This window comes from Lichenostomus cassidix, chromosome 3 (assembly GCF_008360975.1).
Source record: "Lichenostomus cassidix isolate B80296 chromosome 3, HeHo_3.0, whole genome shotgun sequence".
NCBI classification, from domain to species: Eukaryota; Metazoa; Chordata; class Aves; order Passeriformes; family Meliphagidae; genus Lichenostomus; species Lichenostomus cassidix.
This window is the reverse complement of record NC_139483.1, coordinates 56,435,025-56,448,219: the sequence shown is the minus strand read 5'-3', so window position 1 is coordinate 56,448,219 and position 13,195 is coordinate 56,435,025.

Below are 13,195 nucleotides of genomic sequence, written 5' to 3'. Positions count from 1 at the left end.
GTCACATTCTTTGGTTTAATATTTGTCATGTTTTTAAACGCTTCCTGTGACAGAAATACCCTCCTATGGCTATGAGCATTAAACACATGGCCAAGTTTCAGTGTCAGAATAAGAAACTGCACTTAAGTTAATGCTTTTTCAGTTAAGAGTTTTTTGACAATTACAATTCTGCAGAAACAGCTGATGTGTGACAGGACTTGATGAATTTCTATCTTACTCCATACAGCTGGGGCTCTGCTAGGTAAAAAAAAAAAGTGGGAGAGGATCAGGATGAAAGCAGAGGGATTTAAGGATCAAGTAAACACTTCTGAAGTCCAGGCCTTCTGTCAGAATGATATTTATTAATTTGTTGCAGTTTCCATTGTTTCTGTTCACTCATATTCTTCTGCTTTGCCTCAGAAATAGGAGGATGTGCCATTTAGTGAAACAGTTTTCCTGTGTTAACTGTGAAGCGATGAAGTATGTGACTTTTCTTTCACCCGGCACAGAAAATACAAAAGGGCTTGTCTGTTGTCTTTTCTCCTCAAGACCCCATCCATAGGCTTGGAGAATCTGAGTCCCCCGCATTTCTACCAGCTACTCACTACCCTCTAGCAATTAAATTCTCCAGGCATATAAAAATCAAAGCAAGGCCAAGACTGCATGTGTCTAAACAGCTTTTTAGCTCCATGAGTTGTAGTAATAGGGCAAAACCCAGACAGGTTAGTGTCTTCAAAGTGAATGCACAAGGACCTTGTCCTTGTTCCAACCTCCCTGCCAGTAGCTGAGATCCTTGATCCATCTGAGCAGCACTTAGATTTAGGGTCTTTCCTCAGCCTGAATATACCTAAAGCAGCATGAGTCCAGTGAACTCTCTCAAAACACGTAAAGGGACAGCTCTGCCTGGAGTAATTCCACTAATTTTTAGACCAGAATAGAACAATTATTAGACCAGAAAGAGCAAGAAAACAAACCTACAACCTAGGAACTTGGGACAGCCTCTGACTTAGCAGTAAGGTAAAATGCAAGTTCACAGTAGACAGAGGAAAGAAACAGAGGCCAGTCCCTGCTGCCTCACATGCAGCCAGGCTTGCTCTGACCACTGATATAAATGTACCAGTGCTGTCACCTCTGCCTAGCTCCTCTCCTGCACATTTCAGTGAGGTCCTGACACCAGAAAACAGCCAGAATTGAAGAGTCCTCTCCAGCCCAGAATAAAACTTGTCTTTCCTTCCCTAGGCAGGGAGCCTTGGCCAGCTCTGCACCAGTAATCTCACCTGGCTGCTATGCTCTGAGCTGCTGCTGAGCACATCCTCTTGAGCATTTCTCGACAGCTGATTGTAAAGCAGGCCATGCTGCAAGTACCATAAAAATACTCAAAGCAACCTGGTGCTTATCTCCTGCAAGATGCCCTGTTGATACAAGTCATCTTGGTCTCTCCTGGCATGAGGGAGATTTCCAATAGAGCAAAGGAACGAAGGAAAAGGAGAAAAACTGAAAGAAGACAAAACAAAGAGAAAGGGAAGCTTAGACTGAGAAGGGAAAGTGAAATGCCTTTGGAAGAGGGTAACATAGATAAAGTGTGTAAAGTCTGGTTTTCCATTGAGCTGCTCTAGTTCTGCCGAGACACAGGTAGGAGATGACAGGGCATAAAAATACAGCAAGTGCTCCTGGAAGGACTGACCTCTGTCTGGCACCAGGCATGTCTCTAATGCTTCATCAGTTTTAATGGGTGTGCAGAGCTTGCAGGGCACGCAGAGCACAAAGGCCCAAGGTCCTACTCCATTGAAATCATTATCAGTTCCCTTTCTGGCCCTTTCCTTCCTGGTAGACACAGAATTATACCAAAATCCCAGTATCTAATGTCCCTGAACCACAAGAAAGTTTTGATTTGATGCATGATCAACCTCTTATTTCAATGTGCTATGATCCTTGAATTACACACATGTGAATGGAGTCCAGATGTGGATCCAAATCAGGACTTCGCAAGTTGGAAACACTTGAAATTCAAAAAAAATTTGGAAATTACAAAAACTTCTTAAGTCTCGCTGTGTATTGTGGGACAGGCATCCATGAGCACAATTTCACATGGAAACTAGGTGGGTGGGTAAATGATTGAGTTCAAATGCAAGGGTGGATGATGAGAGGTGAATAGGGAGCTAAGGGTGGAATGTTAGCAGCACCACCCTTGATTTCCTCTTAACCTACTATAGCCAGGCGCCTATCCACCAAGCAGTGCAGCACGTAATCACTGACTCCTCCATCTGAGAAAAACAGAAGAGAAAATTTTAATTCATTTTCAGAGCGTTTTCTTTGCACTTTCTCTTCTCTCATATTTTGAATTTTCTAAGACAGCTTAAGGCAATAAATGCAATGACAAAGAGGGAATTAAAATAAGTTTTAAGTATGATGCAAACACCACAGTTTACATCTGCACTGCAACAGGATTGTTCCTTTCAACAGCAGAGCAACAGGAATTATTTTAATGGCAGTGGTCAGCCTAGTCCTCCAAACACTGGCTTGTTCAAGCAGGCAACTGAGAAACATGGCAGAGCTATTCAGAGATGCTCAGCACCAGGTGAACTCCTCAGAAAAGAGCTTGGTCAGTACTGACTTGTGTCAAGAAGTCCCAAAGGTTGCAAGCAGGGACTCACTGAGTCCCTGAAAAATTCCAGCACATCATAGAAGGGGAATATCTGCCAGTCTGTGCCTTTCATAAATTTACATGTTGTAAAAACATTTCTGCAAGTTGTGTTTGGTTAGTAGGTAATGCTGCTGCTTGTGGCAGTGGTCTCCCACTTCCCAAGTGGGCTTGTTCCCTAGAATATTATAAGGAATATAGCACTTGAGCTCAGGCAGTGGGCTTACACAACAGTGACTGCACTGCAGAGCATGGAACTGCTGATAGGACAGGACAAAACACTCTCCTTCCATCAGAGACAAGACAGTGGTAAAGAAAAGACATTCACTTGACATTAATTTTTTGGTTATAAACACCTCCGGTCGAGATCTAACAGTGAAAGTCTTACTTCTTCCTAGCCTGATCCTGAAACCATGAAAGAAAGAATTGACAAGCTGAGGACATTTGTAGGATGGAGAAGCCCACTGCTCCAGAGGTTCTGACATTTCCTCTCTGAACTGAGTGAAGAAACTCGGCTGTGGAAATTGCACAGTGCAGAAAGCACAGCATGCCCTGCTGTGAAAGAAATGAGTTTGACAGTCAAGTTGGAAATTACAGTGCCACCCTGAATGAAACTGGAGTTCTTATGCAATATCTATTAGGGCAGGTAACTCGAGGGCATAAAAATGTTTACCTCTCCTCGACTTTTGGATAAAACCTTCCTTTGTTCTTCACATACTCCTGTCTGCACACAATATCAGAAAGTATTAAACACAGGTTTTTTATGTTGTGTGTATAAACAATAATGCCCATTAGGTTTTTTAGAAAGCCCAGAAAGGCCATTGTGGAAGCAGTTTGAGTGTTACAAATGAAAATGGAAAGTTAAAATCTACAAGCAGAGTAACGCATAGCAGGACCTCTAGACAAAATTCCTCAAAGGTCACCAAACTGTTATCTGGAAAAAAAGTGCCAGCAGGCATATTATTCCAAGTAATTGTTTGTTTTTAAAATACAATTCTTATTTTCTAGCACAAATAATTCCACTAAGAAACAAATGACCACTCCCACAAATGTTTTAAGTATACGTACTTTGTCAGCATTATATCACCACTCCAAGTTCAGCAGAAAAACTTTTTGTAATAAAAATATCTCTACCTATTACCATTCACAACCTTCTTAACTATCACAAGTGGCACAAAAATCCACTGAACTGAATCCGGTGGCTCAGCAAAAGTTGAAGGTGAAGTTCCCTAAGTACCTAAGCAACAAGTAGAAAGACAATACCAATCTGCATCTTAAAGTGGTTGCATACAGACTGTTTCCAATCCACATTTCCTCTGGCAGAATAATGTATGGGGAATGACACTCTCACTTGACATCTGATTAATATCTCCAAATGTTGAGAACACAAAAAATATTGCTATGTTGTCCTTACCCTTTGGCTTCCAAAGTATTATTATTAATCTAATAAAATGCTATATCATACCCAAACACAAAACTACTGCTGACTGGGTCTCTTACACAATTGACTGAAAAGTCTGGCAGCTTCCCAACTTTTTTTAGCTGCTTCATTTTTATAAAAGAACACAATGTTCTTATTTGATTTATGTGAATATTCTCCGCCCTGTTTGAAAAGCCCAGTTGAAGCATGATAGGTAATACTAAATATGTGAGGAAAAAAAACCACATCACTTAAATAAAAAGTAGTGAGTTTAAGTAGTCCGTTCTGCGTGGAGTCTTTATGGCACAACTAAATCTTTTAAGTCCCATTATGCTTTTGTAGCTATTTATAGCCATGTACGTCCATCATTTGCATCCTATAGTTTGGGGTTTCTTTTCCAGATATAAACAGAGCTTCCTCCCTCCCTTTGTTTATGTGTCTGCCTGTCAGCGTAGCGCCAGCGACTGTCTCTGCACTTTGCTGCTGCTGCTCCCTCATCCTGTTTATAGGTCAGCGACGGCTGCCATCGCCTCCCTGCTGCTGAGCAGAACTTCCCATAGCACTTCAGGATGTTTTAGTCACTTTAACCTGTGCCGCCTGTCTGGAGCCAAATGTCCCCCCTTTGAGCTAGTGATGCAGGCAGCATTCACCTCAACCAAACTCAGCTTTTATTTCCTGGGAGGCCCAAACTTTTTCAGCTGTTCCTTGAGTGGAAATGTCACTGGATCCCATTCAATAGCCCATCCCTTGCAAAGACCATAGACAGACACACAGCTGAAGGGTAAAAAAATTCTCGTACCCTTTCAGTTCCAAGCACGTGAAGCTTCACAGTGGGCAGCATCCTTGCCAGCCACTGAACATGGAGGAAAAAAAATGGTACCTCTTAGATGGATATCAGTTGTTATTTTTCTGATCTAGCAATGTCAAAGGTCCTTAATATAACTATTCTTCAGGCATTTACTTTAACAGGAGACACAGCAAGAAAACAAGTTGGCAACATCATGTGATGAACATGCACAAGACACAGCACTGGAGGAAGAAGCAAATCAGCTGTTGAGCACAGAGCCAGTTGCTGAAACATAGCCAGAAAGCAAAGTGTCTATATCCCCACAGCACTGGGAGAGGAATTTCCCTCCAAGCGAGCCAGAAGACGATGAATAAAGCCAGGACCTCTGATGAACATTAGGACTTTGTGCTTTATGAAATCCATAGGAATAGGAGTGCAGCACTCTTACAGATCACCTTCTCAAGTTACAAGCACATAGTAGCAGAGAGTTATTAGCAAATTCAGAATATTTTGGTAGGATGTTGTTGAAAGACAATTATGTCTGTCTCCACGGCCCACAACCTCCTCCACATTACTGCATTATAATTCAGGGTCCATCTGCATCTGTCAGGCAGGAGTTTGCAGACATCTCCTTTGACAGCAAGTTCACACAATCAATTTTACAGCACACCCTGCTAACAATTATTGTGGGGGTTGTGATGTGCTTCACAATTGCTCACGTGCTACCTTGCTGCATTTTGCTATTTATAAAGACATCCAAAGAACATACACTGTTCTTAAACTCCTCTTTAGGCTGGAAGATGGGGTGCAACAAATCAAAATAACAACAAATGGGAGCAATCTGCTGTCTGCCAGAAACTATTGCCTGTTTTACAATCTCTGCCAGAATTCCCAAAAAACTAAATGGCAATTGCACACCTAACTTTCACAAGTTTCACATTGATAGTGAGGTTCTTAGCTATCACTTGTGCCTTAAAAAAATTTTGTTCTTGGTCTTTACAACAACGTCAAAAAATGTGATGAGGGAGAAAAATCAACATCTCAAGTTAAAAGTATATTTTATGGACAATTGAGCAAAATTAATATATCATCAAAGCATTGTTGGAATGTAGATTAGGTTAAGCACATGACAAAAGTGCATATTCTTTAAAAAAAGTCTGATATAATCATTGTACTTCTTTAGATTCTACTGTAAACTTTTAAAAACATCTTACTATAATAAAAAGTTGTTGGTTCAGACATCCAGGCAGCTTCCTCTGCACTCAACAGCCACTGATTTGTGCTGTGTGACCAGATCACAACTTCACATGACCCAGTGTGACCAAGCTTTGTAAATGCTGTCCTGAATCCATGATATACTTTTTCTGTAGTAACAACAGCTCCTGGAGTCATATGAACAAGAATGAATCTGTTTGGGTTTCCTGCTTTATAAAAAAGCATATCTTCATCCCACATTTTGGGAAGATGAAGTTGAAAGATCTGAAAACATTAGAAAACACACAAGATCCTAATATTTAAAACCTTTTTTTCATCCCCAGGTATGCTTAGATTTCACTTCCTGTTGTACTCCATAGCTTTGTTACAATGCAAAAGATTATACCTATGTTTATCATTTCCTCACTTTGTTACACTGAACAAATGTCATCCTACAAGAAAGCTGCCTCACTTCACTAGTGCTGAAGGAGAGAGGTCCATTTCAATTTGGTTTAATAGCTTCTCAGAAGACTAGTGTAAGTGCTAATTGTGATACTTTTCATTAGCATGATCACAACACAGTCTTTCTGTGGTAGATGCATTTGTTTTGTTCTTTCGTATTGTTCCCCTCTTCATTTATGCAGATCTGTATTCATTTCACAAGCAGCTTCTCTCCGAATCTATTGTTCAACTGCTCATTTTCCTATTCTCCACTTTCTTTTCAAAGGCTCCAAATACATGAAAAAAGATTTGATGGTCCAAAGCGATGCATATATTTGATATGTTCCAAGATGCTCATCTGTGCATCACATTCTTAGTTTCGTAAAGAATAAGGACAGCAAACCAAAAAAGATTAGTGTACCTGAGAATGCCCCTGTCAATATCAAGCACCAGTTGACTAATGCTAAACTTGCCTAATGTCTCTGACGAGAAAGCATAATGACAAGCTACGGAAAGGCAGAATGACACTTAACTCATTTTCCATTACTTCCCTGCCAACTTTTGATGGTGTGCAGTGATAGAGCTCACCAGCATGCGCAATGACTCTTCTGTTTATAGCTGCTCTGGGTGCCAAGTCCTGCAGATGTTTAGATTTTTCCCCACGTGGATTGGATATGAGATACAATCTTACCTTCACGTCTAATCCTGAGAGAAACCAGAGGTGAAGCCTACAAAGCAAAATGGGACCCTCCTTTCTTAAGAGCTGGGAATAAAGGATTCATGGGAAGAAGGATTAGGGGAAGAGTCAGACTCGGGGCTAGAGCTCCCTCAGAAATGATGGCCCAGGAATAAAATGATTTTTCACTAATCTTTTTATCCCATTTCTGCACATAGAAGGATGATTGTCCTTCTCTTCTGGAGATTCTCAGTGATTTGGGATAAAAATATCTAGGAAACAGATAAATTTCAAAATATGTCTAGTTAGCTCAGTTTATGCAAGGATAAGGAGCATTTCAGTGAGAGAGGGCAAAACTGGAGTCCAGTAAGCACTACACACCCAGGAGTTAAAATTGATTGAAATAAGAATAGCAAAAGAAAGTGAGCTAGATCTGCATAAAAGAAAAGCATGGGAAAGAGGGAGTCATTGGTCAAATGTCCTGAGAGAGGAGAGGAGAGGAGAGTTTGGTGTTTTTATTCAACCTCTAACTACATCTTCCATTGGTATGATCTGGCTCACGGGTATGTGCTGCTCTGCAGACATATTCAGGGTGTGTCCCAGGAGAGCAGGAGGGAGAGTGGGAGGTTACTGCTTTTCCAACCCACTTAAGACTGAATCAAGATTTGTCACAAGCCAAAACTAGTTCTAACCCACTTTAATTTTTTTACTGCTCTCAACATGAGTGTAAGGAAGAGTTATTTTTCAGTGTATACACAGATATACATACACATATATATGTGCACGTGCATATGCATGCACATGTATATCTACATATTACATTGCATTCTCATGTGCTTATCAAAACCATTTCAGACAATTCAAACCAGTGCAAGGGAGCCAATTTGAACAGCTGAAAACATATCAATAAACATAGATTGATTGGCAGGATTTCATACACGGATAAGACATCATGGCTTAGAGTTACCCACAGCCTTTTACAATGGTATTCTCAATGGACTTTTTCTTTCCCTAAATGCAAATAACTTTATTTACCTTTGCAGAGAGCTATTTACCTTTGCAGAAATACAGATTAATGTGTTTGCTTATTTGTTATCGGCTCTGCCTTACGTCCTGGGACAGGAGCATTGGCTGCTTTACTCGGCCAAAACCAACACTTCAAGCAGCATGTTGCTCTAGGAACAGCTTTTCCCAGAGGCAGACGGCAGTGTAAGAGCGCCTTCTGTGCTTCGGCAGGAGAAATGCAAGGCAGAAAAGCCATGGAAAACTTGAGTCTACAGAATTAAAACCCACATCTCTTGGGTGCGAGTTGTTCTATTCTTACATCCGAAGAAAGAAGGGTACAAGAGCTTTCTCTCTGTTAAAGGAAATGGGTCAAACTCATCCTCAGGGTAGAAGGATATAGCTGTCATCTTCGGAGTATGAACACAAATACTTCTTACTGCGGCATAGGTGTAGTTCTCTGAGGAGTCTCAGTTTTACCGCCAATTAAATTTTAAAGGAAATTTTTAAAATATTTATCATTTTCTCTGTGGCTTTTAAGGAGCTATATGGGTATTAATGTGGGGACTTCACGGGGCAAAATGGCAAACAGAGGTGTGGAGAAGCTCTCACTACAGAGCACTATGTTTTCTCCTCAATCACTTCAGTGATTCAGTTTCCCAGGCAGCTTCACAAAGAGCTGCAGTTTCACAACTAAAGGAGCAGCAAGCTGTTGTGGAAAGACATGAAAACCAAACACACAAGTAGACAGAAGGACAGGATGGGATCTACCTAACCCAACACAATGCCATTGCATATAAAACTAAGCAGAATAGCCACTAATAGCCACCAATAGACACACTCTGGGAGAGAGCTTAATTCCTAAGATGGAAAACCATGTTTTTCTCAGTGGACAGACCCCTAGTAAAGCTGTGGCTTGGCAAAGCTTTAGTAATATGTTCAGCTAAAGCTGCACAAATATGCCATGTCAGTGGGACAATTTACATCCTTAAAGCTGAGTGTCTTGGCAGCTGAGCTTACTGTAACCCATATACAAAGGGTACAGAGTTAATTCTACTGAAATCAACTGCTCTATAGTCTTGAATTTCCATGCAATGGTTCTACCTTGATTTCAAACTCCCTATAATCCTTCATTTTGCTCTTTCTGTACACCTTTGTTTTGATATACTCAATGCATGCATTATGTCCACATGAACAGGAGTAATTATAGTCACAGTGAGTTACTTTTCTACTCTCTCCATCATTCTAGTACATTCAGTACATCCAGTCCTTTTCCAATAGTAAATTCTGTTGAGATACAGCTCTTGTGAAGCTGAAGGCAGCACCACGGCACTGTAGCAACACCACTTTGCAAGCCTAACAGCTCTCTGTATACTTTTAGGCTAGACAAGAATACAGAGTCCACATTACTGTCCTTGACTACTCTAGAGGAGACTTACTAGCCAACCTATCCTGGAAAATTCTCTTAGTAGAAATGAGACATATAACAGGAAAGTATTTCCCCTCCCTAGAGCTTATCCAAAAGCTTTCCATATGAATTCCAGGTCTTAGCCAAGCAGTTCCTTTATTCCATTGTCTGTCTTGTAACAGAGGTGAGGTCTACTTTTGCCAGAATATTATTCTTGCATGGGAGCAGAATAGGTGAGATGTTAGAGCAACAAAAGCCATATTATAAATATCACTGGATATCATCTGAAATGCCCTCTCACTGATTGCAAAAGGAAAGGTTTAGTGTAATCCCTAAAGGATGTTTTCTTTGCAATGAATAAAGTAATCTCAAGCACTCATATGAAAGGTTAGGTTATAAAACTCAGAGTTAAGGCAAGGCATAGATTTTTTAACTTAATATATCCCTTTCAAAATACATCTGTCTCAAAGGAGAAGAAAGATGTGACTCGTTGAGCAGTATAAAATCTAAATCATATAATGCTTCATGTGATTTTGTCCAGTCTTCATCTATTACACTGTCTTTCCTATAGACATTCTCATCTTCTTGAAACTCAATAAAAGAAGCTTTTAAAAAAATACTTTCATGGTAGGCTGCAGGCAAGGGATGGTATATGATCTATTGTCAAACAGAATGAAACAGAAGGCAGGAAAACTGTTCCTATGCAATCTTGGGCTTTTTTTCCCCCTTCATTTTTGTGTTTCAAGCTTACCACCCTTTAGACAACAGTGCAGTTATTCATCCAGGAATGTGCTGGAGACAAATTGGTTCGTGTTTTAAAAGTGTGATGGGAGGTGGCTGTTATGTAAATTTCATAATACTCAGCATCCTACCTCTGTTACTTATTTGATCATCACAAAGCAATCCAGTTTGATTTTAAATACAGCATATTAATCATATAAATCTGAAACAAATTAAATACAAATATTTTTTTCCCTTTTCTGTCACTGACCTCTTGACTTCATATATGTGCAAGTAGTGCTACCTCTCTCTTCCTCTTCATCTATCATATTAATTGATGCTGAAAGTTCTTTAGAGCCATTTCTGGACTATGTTTCATGTGTTGGTCCCATCAGCTGAAGATATCCTAGGCTTTCCTGCATTTTCTCTGCATCTCTTAAATTATTAATAATTAAATGTGTTTCAAGAAGTTTGGTCTGACAAAGACAAAGGTGGTAACCAGTGATTTAGCAAGCAGTTAGTTGGCTTGAAATTACTCTCTCAGACCTCTCACAGAGTTAGTTAAGCATACAACTTGGGGAGTTTTATTATTCTTGGAGTATATTACCAGAAATAATTCAAATTTAAAAGCTCTTGTGAAAGAGAGGTGCAATTGAGAAGCTGCCACATGATGAAAACAAACAGCCCCCCTCCAAACAACACAGTTGTTTTCTCAACATTTTTGTCGAGTGTTTTCTCAACATTTTTTGAGGTAACCATAAAGATGGATGGTTTAAATAATTGCTTCCATCAGAGAGATCTCGATATTTAATCTTAAGAGATGAGGGAGTTACCCTAAATGCTATGAGCTACAATGTCTCAATTACCTAATTACACAGCTACTGTGTTCAGGAATGCATGGGTAAATTTTTCAACTTGCAACACTATTCAATGAGTCTTAGGAACTATATGAAAAGAGCAGAGCCAAAGGTTAATATTTCAAAGAATTATGAAATTTTTGATACTGACGAGCTTTTTTTGCCCCATGAATGCTTTTCACTGATCTCAAGCACATTAAAAACCTATTTTAGATTGAGAGAAAATAGTCAAGTTTTCACAGTACTCACTTGAAACTTTGGAGATCCGTAGTGAATTCATTATTCTGCCACTGGGTACCATTTTACCCACTTACTGAGAAAATTTATGCAGGGTAAATCAAGAAAGTCTGCAGTTTTCAGAGACAGAGTAATCTATTTCTAACTATCTCAAGTTGTCTCTAGAGACATGAGTCTGCTCAGTTCTGCATTCTAGGGCTCATTTTTGAAGGGTTAGTTCATTTTTTTGTGCATAACAGATTGCAAACCCACATCTCCTGGAACCGAGGTGAAAAACTTTCCAACTCTCCACAGAAGCCCTGCAATGAGACAAAAAAGTCAAGACTCATTGAGGCAGAAATGACAAAGGAAAAATTTGGAATGGGTATTCTTCCAGGTTCATCTTGGAAGAAGGAAATCCTCATACCTATGAAAGCTTTTTACATTTTTTATTGGAGAGTTATTGGATAAACAAGCAGAAATCTGACCACCCACTGACTAAAACCACTCCATTCCTTTGAGGTCTCAACCATAGAATTGTGAGTAAGTTAAAAAAAACTAAATAGAGTCAATTAAGCATCACAACACTAAAGAGACCAGTGCCAGAGTCTCTTTGCAAACAATGGCCTTTTGCATATGGGTCATGCCCTTAAACATACCCAGATGCCTAAAACTGCCAGGAGACAGTGTATGTTGTGTGTTTAATATATTTGGGGATCTTGGGTCTCCTGATAGCAGCACTCCATCAACACAATGCTGTAGGTAGCACTCAACAGAAAGACTGTAGGGTGCTTAGCTTTAAACAACCTCAAACATAAATATGGATTTTGCTTTCCTCTTACTGCTTGGAAAGACCATACAAATTATTTTTCGCAATATCAAACTAATACTGCTGTAAACACCAAAATTTTAATGAAACCCATTAAAAATCACAGACTTGGTTTGCATGGGCACAATTATGACAAAACTTGCTTCAGATCCTCTGTATTCTGCAGCAGCATATGAAGGCATGGTCACCGTGATGTTAACAACCAAATTCACTTAGACAAAAGCTGTCTTTGTGTCTGTTTGGTGTGCTGTGGAGTGCTTGCAGACATACCTTGCATTCCTACCCTACCTAAGCCCCCGACTTAGATGTACTTTCTGTGCATGGGAAACACATGTGGCTTCACTGAGTGCGAACCTATCTCTTCATCCCTTTTTGTCAGTCCTTGAGAATGATAAGAAAAGTATATCACAAGGTTTGGATACAAGTGATGTTATCTTGCAAATTTCCTGCAAAAGCTGCCAAGGGCAATAAAGATAAACCAGGACCTGACATTTCCAGTATAGAAAGCCAAATGGAAAAGAGAAAAAGTTCACAGAGAAGCTGTAGGTCTGCCATGCAATATCATAGTGAAGTGCCCACATATGGTATGTAAAGCTACACCATAGAAGAGATAACAGACACACATATGTACATTAAGTTTACTGTTTTGACAATTATCTTCAAAAAGCCGCTTATGAATTCCACTGTGTTAGCATGGAAGCATCTTGGAAACACTTTAACTTTACCTGGGTAAGTAATTGCATGATGGGGGTTCTTGTTTGTTTGCATTTCTTTGAATCAGTAGCATGGAATGTACCAGCATATCAGACCACAAAACATTCCAGACATTTTTGAAAAACATGTTTTTATACTGCTGCTGTCAAGCTTTCAGAGGACCATTTCATATCTGTTCATACTGACACCCCCAAACAATGTAGGGAAACCCCACCTTAGTGGTTGTATGGTTTATGTACATCCATAACAGCACTGCAGGGGAGTTCCACATACACATAGAAATTACCTACAGAACCCCATTGCCATGCTGA